The sequence below is a fragment of the Hordeum vulgare genome, chromosome 1H, assembly GCF_904849725.1.
Source record: "Hordeum vulgare subsp. vulgare chromosome 1H, MorexV3_pseudomolecules_assembly, whole genome shotgun sequence".
NCBI classification, from domain to species: domain Eukaryota; kingdom Viridiplantae; phylum Streptophyta; class Magnoliopsida; order Poales; family Poaceae; genus Hordeum; species Hordeum vulgare.
In genome coordinates, this window is record NC_058518.1 from 259180484 (window position 1) to 259189048 (window position 8565).

Here is an 8565-nt window from a genome sequence, read left to right on the forward strand (position 1 = left end):
TCGCTGTTCTGCCAGTTGGCACACTCGGCGGAGCAACGTGGAGTTGTTCCGCACGCCCATCCTCAACTTGGCTGCCGCTGCCAAGATAGCCGATTCCCTTCAGCCGACTGATTCAGAGGCTGGCAGGGGGATCGAGCAAATCCGCGCCCTGCCGCACACGGCGCAGCAGCAAAACTCAGCGGTCTCCCAGTCGCACAACAGGATCCACAATAGTTCTGTTCATGCGAACACGCATCGGTCAGTTCACAGCCCTGGTTCTCATCAGCGACCCAGGGGAGGCAGCCGTTCCATGAATCCCGAAGATCGTCGCCGTTCACGCACCCCTCCGCGGGGTGGGCCCTACGGGCCCCGACATCATGATGATCGGCGTTCAGTCGGTGACACTTACGATCCAAGGCCCGACGCGAGAGGGCATATCGCCCAGCGGAGGGTTGACAGGGGCCGAGCCGACCGTGATGGTCACGATATTGACCGTCTGATTGGAAGCAGGACCATCGTTTCTGGTCCCGAGTGTTTAAATCGACCCAACCGTTCGGCTGACATCCCTCCAAACTTACGATTGGCGACGGGGATCAGCAAGTTTACAGGAGAGTCCAAGCCAGAAACATGGCTGGATGACTACCGAGTGGCAGTCCAGATCGAAGGAGGGGACGACCACGTCGCCATGAAGCACCTCCCTCTGATGCTCGACGGCTCGGCGCGAGCGTGGCTGAACCAGTTGGCCCCCTCAAGCATCTACAGCTGGGCAGATCTGGCCCGAGTGTTCATCAGGACCTTCGAAGGGACGTGCAAGCGCCCTGCTGGCCTCGTGGAGCTCCAGCACTGTGTCCAGAAGCAGAATGCGCCCCTGTGCGATTTCATTCAGCGTTGGACGACCCTCTACCACACGGTGGAGAACGTCACAGAGCACCAAGCAGTCTGTGCCTTCAAGGCAGGCGTGCGGTACAGAGATCTGTACCTGAAGTTTGGTAGAACAGGCGACATCTCCATGAGCAATATGATGGAGATAGCGGCACGCTATGCAAATGGCGAAGAAGAGGACCGCATCCGTAGCAGCAAGAACAAAATTGTCGCCGATGGAGATGGGAATAACACACGGAAGCAGAAGCAGAAAGCTCCGTCCACTCCGCAGGCAGAAGCCGCAGCTGTTACCAATGCCAAGTTCAAGGGCAAGGGGAAGGCTCAGTTCACCCCCAAGAAGAAGCAGTTCAACAACCCCATCCTGGACCAGCCATGTCCGATTCACACGAAAATGGATGAAGAGGGCAACGCCATATATCCGAAGCATACCACTCGGCAATGTCGCCTCCTGGTCCAGGGGTTCGGCGAAGGGCAACCGAGTGAAAAGGACAATGAACAGGATGAGGAGGATAAGGAGGATCCGTTCCCCCAAGTCCATGCAACACTGATGATTTTTGCATACGTTGAGAGCAAGAGTCGACTGAAGTTGGTGAACAGGGAGGTGAACATGGCCACCCCTACCAACCCCAAGTTCCTCAAATGGTCTCAGACTGCGATCACCTTTGACCAGTCGGATCATCCAGCACACGTACCCACCCCAGGGAGACAGGCTCTGGTCGTCGACCCGCTGAAGGAAGGAGTCCGACTGCGCAAAGTCCTCATGGACGGCGGCAGTGGCTTGAACATCATGTACGCCGACACTCTCAAGGGGATGGGCATTCCAATGTCCAAACTCAGCGAGAGCAGCATGCAGTTCCATGGAGTCATCCCTGGATTAAAGGCCAAGTCACTCGGCCAGATCGCGTTGGACGTCGTTTTCGGCTCCGACTAGAACTTCCGCAAGGAAAAGCTGACGTTCGACGTGGTGGACTTCTAGAGCACGTACCACGCAATTCTGGGCCACCCGGCGTATGCACGTTTCATGGCCCATCCATGTTACGTGTACCTAAAGCTAAAGATGCCAGGCCCGAAAGGTGTGATCACTATCACAGGCAATCGACAGCGGGCCGAAGAGTGTCTGCAGCAGGGATCAAGGATCGCCGATCAGCAGATGGCTGTCCTCGAGCTTGATGAGTACAAGAAAATAGTCGACCCCGCTGACTTGATACGTGCGAAGAAGCCAGCTTCGGAGTCTGCATTCCAGCCAGCGAGAGAGACGAAGAAGGTCAGCATCCACCCGACGGACGACACCGCTGCCCCGACGAACATCTCCACCACCCTCGATCCTAAATAGGAAGCCGAGCTCACCCAATTCCTCCGTGAGAACTGGGACATCTTCGCACGGAAGCCCTCTGACATGCTAGGTGTATCCAGGGAGTTGGCTGAGCACCGACTGCATGTGGAGCCCACCGCTCGGCCTGTCCGAGAACGCCTGCGTCGGTCCGCCGCGCACAAGAGGAAGGCAATGGGAGAAGAAGTGGCCAAGCTTTTGGCAGCCAACTTCATTCGCGAGGTACACCACTCCGAGTGGCTCGCCAATGTTGTCATGGTTCCCAAGAAGGACAAGTCGCTCCGGATGTGCATCGACTTCAAGCATCTCAATAAGGTCTGCCCAAAACACCATTTTCCGCTCCCCCGCATCGATCAAATTGTCGATTCGACTGCGGGTTGCGAGCGTTTGTCATTTCTTGATGCCTACTCGAGCTATCATCAGATCCGTTGTATGGCCCCGATGAATTAAAAACATCCTTCATCACCCCATTCGAGTGCTTCTGCTACATCAGTATGCCATTCGGTTTGAAGAATGCAGGAGCTACCTTTATGCGCATGATCCAAAAATGCCTCCTCGACGAGATCGGTCGGAATGTGGAGGCGTATATGGATGATATCGTAGTCAAGTCACGCAAAGGTTCCGACCTGCTGACTGACTTGGCAGAAACATTCGCCAACCTTCGTAGGTACGATATCAAGCTCAACCCCGCCAAGTGTTCATTCGGCGTTCCCAGCGGAAGTTACTCGGTTTATTCGTTTCCGAACGAGGGATCGATGTCAACCCCGAAAATATCGGGACCATCGTCCGAATGGAGCGGCCGGTCAGAATACACGATGTTCAACGGCTCACAGGTTGCCTAGCGGCTTTGAGCAGGTTTATCAGTCAACTCGGCGAGAAAGCAGTTCCTCTGTACCGACTCATGAAGAAATCAGATACTTTCGAGTGGACAGACGAAGCCCAAGTTGCATTCGACGACCTCAAAGTCCTACTTTCCACCCAACCGGTTCTTACTGCTCCGCTCAGTAAAGAGCCCCTTCTTCTATACATCGCGGCTACAAATCAAGTCGTCAGCACTGTTCTCACAGTCGAACGAGAAGAAGAAGGGAAAGCATACAAAGTTCAGCGGCCAGTGTATTACGTCTCCGAAGTCCTGACTCCTTCCAAGCAGAGGTATCCCCACTATCAAAAACTTATCTACGGGATTTACATGACTGCGAAGAAGGTGGCTCATTATTTCCAAGACCACTCGGTGTCTGTCATTTCTGATGCTCCGTTGTCGGAAATCCTCCACAATCGGGACACATCGGGCCGAGTGGCGAAGTGGGCAATGGAGATGTTATACTGCGACATCAAGTTCGAGGCCAAGAAAGCTATAAAGTCTCAAGCTCTGGCTGACTTCATAGCAGAATGGGTAGAACAACAGCAACCGACCCACATCTACTCGGCTCATTGGACAATGTTCTTCGATGGGTCCAAGATGTTGAATGGCTCCGGCGCTGGCGTTGTGATCGTATCGCCAAAGGGCGACAAACTCAAGTATGTGCTGCAGATACACTTTGATTCCTCCAACAATGAGGCAGAGTATGAAGCTCTCCTTTATAGACTGCGCATGGCCATCGCACTCGGCGTCCGTCGCCTGATGGTCTATGGCGATTCGGATTTGGTGGTTAATCAAGTGATGAAAGAGTGGGACGTCGGGAACCCCACCATGACCACATACTGCAATGCAGTGAGGAAGCTCGAGAAGAAGTTTGAAGGTCTAGAACTCCACCATGTTCCGCGACTGAAGAACCAAGAAGCTGATGAGTTGGCAAAACTGGGATGCACTCGGAGACCAGTCCCGAGCGACGTCTGCCTCGAGCACCTCCACCTTCCCTCAGTTAAAGAAGATCCTTTCACAGAGGAACCAGTACAACCAAAGAGTTCGACAGATCCGACTGAAGTCGACGTACCTTCTGTGGTTGATTTGATCATGGAGATTCTTGCTGTCATCCCCGATTGGACTGTGCCGATCAGCGCATACATCCTGAGGCAGGAATTACCAGAAGACGAAGTCCAAGCCAGGCAGATCGTCCGCAGGTCAAAGTCGTTCTCTGTCATTGATGGCCAGTTGTACAAGGAAAGCGTTTCAGGCGTTCTTCAACGGTGCATCTCCCCTGAGGAGGGGCAGTTAATCCTGGAAGAAATCCACTCGGGAACCTGCGGTCATCACGCCTCTTCAAGAGCAATCGTCGCCAAAGCATTCAGAGCTGGCTTCTTCTGGCTGCGGGCGAACGAAATGGCTAAATATATGGTCGACCGATGTGAAGGCTGTCAGTTCTACTCCAACAAGTCCCACAAGCCAACATTTGTGTTGAAGACAATCCCTCTTGTTTGGCCGTTTGCAGTATGGGGATTAGATACAGTCGGTCCCTTTCGGACAGGCCAAGGGGGATACACACATCCGTTGGTGGGAGTCGACAAGTTCACAAAATGGGTTGAAGCCAAGCCCATCAAGAAGCTCGATGCCCTAACGGCCATCAAGTTTGTCAGGGACATCATCTCCAGATTCGGGGTACCTCACAGCATAATCACGGACAACGGGACAAACTTTGACTCGGACAGATTCAAAGGTTTCTGTGCAAGCCATGGTATCCGAGTGGATTTTGCATCTGTGGCGCATCCTCAAACAAACGGACAAGCAGAGCGGGCGAATGGACTTATTCTGCAAGGTTTGAAGCCTCGACTCCTGCGAGAGGTGGGTCATGCCGCTGGTGCATGGGTCACCGAGCTACCTTCCGTGCTTTGGGGTCTCCGCACAACCCCGAATAGATCTACAGGGCGATCCCCGTTTCTTCCTCGTTTATGGAGCAGAAGCGGTCCTTTCGAGTGACTTGCTTCACAACGCTCCACGAGTTGAACTCTTCTCCGAAGCTGAAGCAGAACAAGCAAGGCAAGACGGAGTGGACCTTCTAGAGGAAGAGCGCGAGATGGCACTGACTCGCTCAACCATTTATCAACAAGATCTGCGGCGCTTTCACGCGCGACACGTCAGGAGTCGTACATTCCAAGTAGGCGACCTGGTGCTCCGAGTGGATCAGCAAAGACCTCACAAGTTGGCTCCTGCCTGGGAAGGACCCTTCATCATCTCCAAGGTGCTGAAGAACGGAGCATACATACTCTACAACATCGATAGAGCAACGACGAGCCGCGAGCATGGAACGGAGATCTCCTGAAGCGCTTCTACACGTGACCGTCGACTGAAGCAATGTAAAGAACAAGTATTGGTGAAATAATACAAAGCAGATTGAGTTTTTGCAGATTCAAAATTCTTCCCCAGTCGCAGACTCCGGTCTCAAAAAAAAACTTAGCTGCGATCAAGAATCGCCTAAGTACTAACTTTCTCCGAGTGTGCACTAAACATCGCACTCGGGGACTTAGCTGCGATCAAGAATCGCCTAAGTACTAACTTTCTCCGAGTGTGCACTAAACGTCGCACTCAGGGACTTAGCTGCGATCAAGAATCGCCTAAGTACTAACTTTCTCCGAGTGTGCACTAAACGTCGCACTCGGAGACTTAGCTGCGATCAAGAATCGCCTAAGTACTAACTTTTTCCGAGTGTGCACTAAACGTCGCACTCGGGGACTTAGCTGCGATCAAGAATCGCCTAAGTACTAACTTTCTCCGAGTGTGCACTAAACGTCGCACTCGGGGACTTAGCTGCGATCAAGAATTGCCTAAGTACTAACTTTCTCCGAGTGTGCACTAAACGTCGCACTCGGAGACTTAGCTGCGATCAAGAATCGCCTAAGTATTAACTTTCTCCGAGTGTGCACTAAACATCGCACTCGGGGATTTAGCTGCGATCAAGAATCGCCTAAGTACTAACTTTCTCCGAGTGTGCACTAAAAGTCGCACTTGGGGACTTAGCTGCGATCAAGAATCTCCTAAGTACAAACTATCTCCGAGTGTGCACTTCACGTCGCACTCGGAGACTTAGCTGCGATCAAGAATCGCCTAAGTATCAACTTTCTCCGAGTGTGCACTTCACGTCGCATTCGGGGACTTAGCTGCGATCAAGAATCGCCTAAGTACAAATTTTCTCCGGGCGTGCACTAACCGTCGCACTCGAGGACTTAACTGCGATCAAGAATCGCTTAACTAGAAAGCTTCCTTCGACTGTATCCTACAGATACACTCGGGGACTAAGCAGACCCTCGTTGAAGCTCATGTGGATGTCAAGACCAGTGACAATTACATGAGTAGGAGACCCTCATTGAGGCTCATGTAGATGTCAAGACCATTGACAATTACATGAGTAGCAGAACCTCATTGAGGCTCATGTAGATGTCAAGACCACTGACAATTACATGAGTAACAACTCGCTCCGAGTACGACCTTACAGTCGCACTCGAAGACTTAGCCGCGATCACGAATCGCCTAAGTACTCAAATGCCTTCGACTGTATCCTACAGATACACTCGGGGACTGAACAGACCCTTAGTGAGGCTCATGTAGATGTCAAGACCACTAACAATTACATGAGTAGCAGAACCTCATTGAGGCTCATGTAGATGTCAAGACCACTGACAATTACATGAGTACTCGCTCCGAGTACGACCTGACAGTCGCACTCGAAGACTTAGCCGCAATCACGAATCGCCTAAGTACTCTATTGCCTTCGAGTGTATCCTATAGATTCACTCGGAGACTCAGCAGACCCTCGGTGAGGCTCATGCAGATGTCAAGACAACTGACAATTACATGCTCCGCATGTTTGCCATTGGCTTCACCAAGAAACGCCAAACAAAAACACGAGCCAAAATCGTATCAACAACTCTTTGGCAAAAGAAGAGCAAAAGGTTCGATTCAAATTCAAAGTTCATATAAGGATAGTTGGCTCGGTGTAGATCAAGCTTAACCACACCGAACCAAGAATGTGACGGCCAACAGAAGTGGCCAAAGTTTCTTACAACCAACACTCGGCATACCGAGGTACAAGTTTTCTCAAACGTCGTCAGGACTGGCGCTGGGACTGGCAGGCTCTACGAATGTGTCGAGGTCGATCCCGTCGGTGATGCGGGTGGCGCTCTCAAGGAAGGTCTCCATGAAGTCTTTGAATCGAAGCTTTTTCGTGTTGGCGACCTGCAACGCCTTCAGCTTTTCTTCGCGAACCTCCTTGCAGTGCACTCGGACCAAAGACAAAGCGACGTCCGCACCACAGCGAGCCGCAGACTTCTTCCACGCCTGCACTCGGTTCGGGACCTCGTCCAGCCGAGTCATCAAGCCTTCCATCTCATGCCGAGACTCGTCTTCAGGCCAAAGCTCCTTGTCGATTCGGCCGACGACTTCTCTCAGTCGATCGATGAAAGGTCCAACTTTGCCCAGGCGAATGTGCGCTCGGAGCAGATCTCGATTGGCGTCCTCGTCGAGTGGAATGTTCTCAAGAATCGACCGCTGAACGTCAGCTGCTTCAACCTCAGCGTCCATGCAAAAATCTGCAAAGACAGGATGAGCAAACAATAAGCGCCGAATGAATTGCACAGTCTACAAGCACTCGGAAAAACAGAACTTACCACCCAGAAGCGCTATCATCTTCCGCGCCCAGTCACTGACGTAATTTTCCTGTGCTATACACCGCCTGTTCAACACTTTCATTTGTCCCATCAGCTCGGTCCTTTGTTTCCCCATTTTCTCCACCTCAGCAGTCAATGCCTTGTTTGCCTCACGGGCCTGCTCCAAGGACTTTTCTCGTTCCGCCAGAACATCGTTCATACCAGCCATTGCAACCATCGCTGCATCCAGTTCCCCAGCGAACTGAACCTTTTCAGCCCTCAGAGTCTCGTACGCTGCTCCCATCTCGCAAGTTTTCTGCAAGACAGTGCCACGAGACGATCAGACAGATTCAACAAGGACAACAATAAAAATCCTAAGTTCTTCAAACCCCTGCCGACGCAAGCAGTCGACAGCGGTCTCGGGGACTACACCCAGTGGGTTCACTAAGAGTGACCCCACTGGCATGAACCTCAAACAGGTCCGCCCTATTGAGGTACATGACAAAAAACAAGCCTATGAGGTTACTTCTACCCGCCTGAGTAAAATTACTCTCGGGGACTCATCCAGTAGGTGCATTCGGAGTGCCCCCACTGCTAAAATTCGAGAAGATTAGTTTTTGATCTGATCAATTTAAAGAAAAAGTATAAAGACAACTGCCGGTGCAAGCACTCGACAGAAGTCTCGGGGACTACACCCACTGGGTTCACTAAGAGTGAACCCACTGCAAAATGAGCATACAATATCCGAGTGCATTGCTCAAACACCCGGTGGGTTACAAGAGGAAAGTAAATACTTACTAGCCCACTTACTCGGATATCGTCCCGCAGTTCCAAGCTTCGCTGGTACACGGACGCAA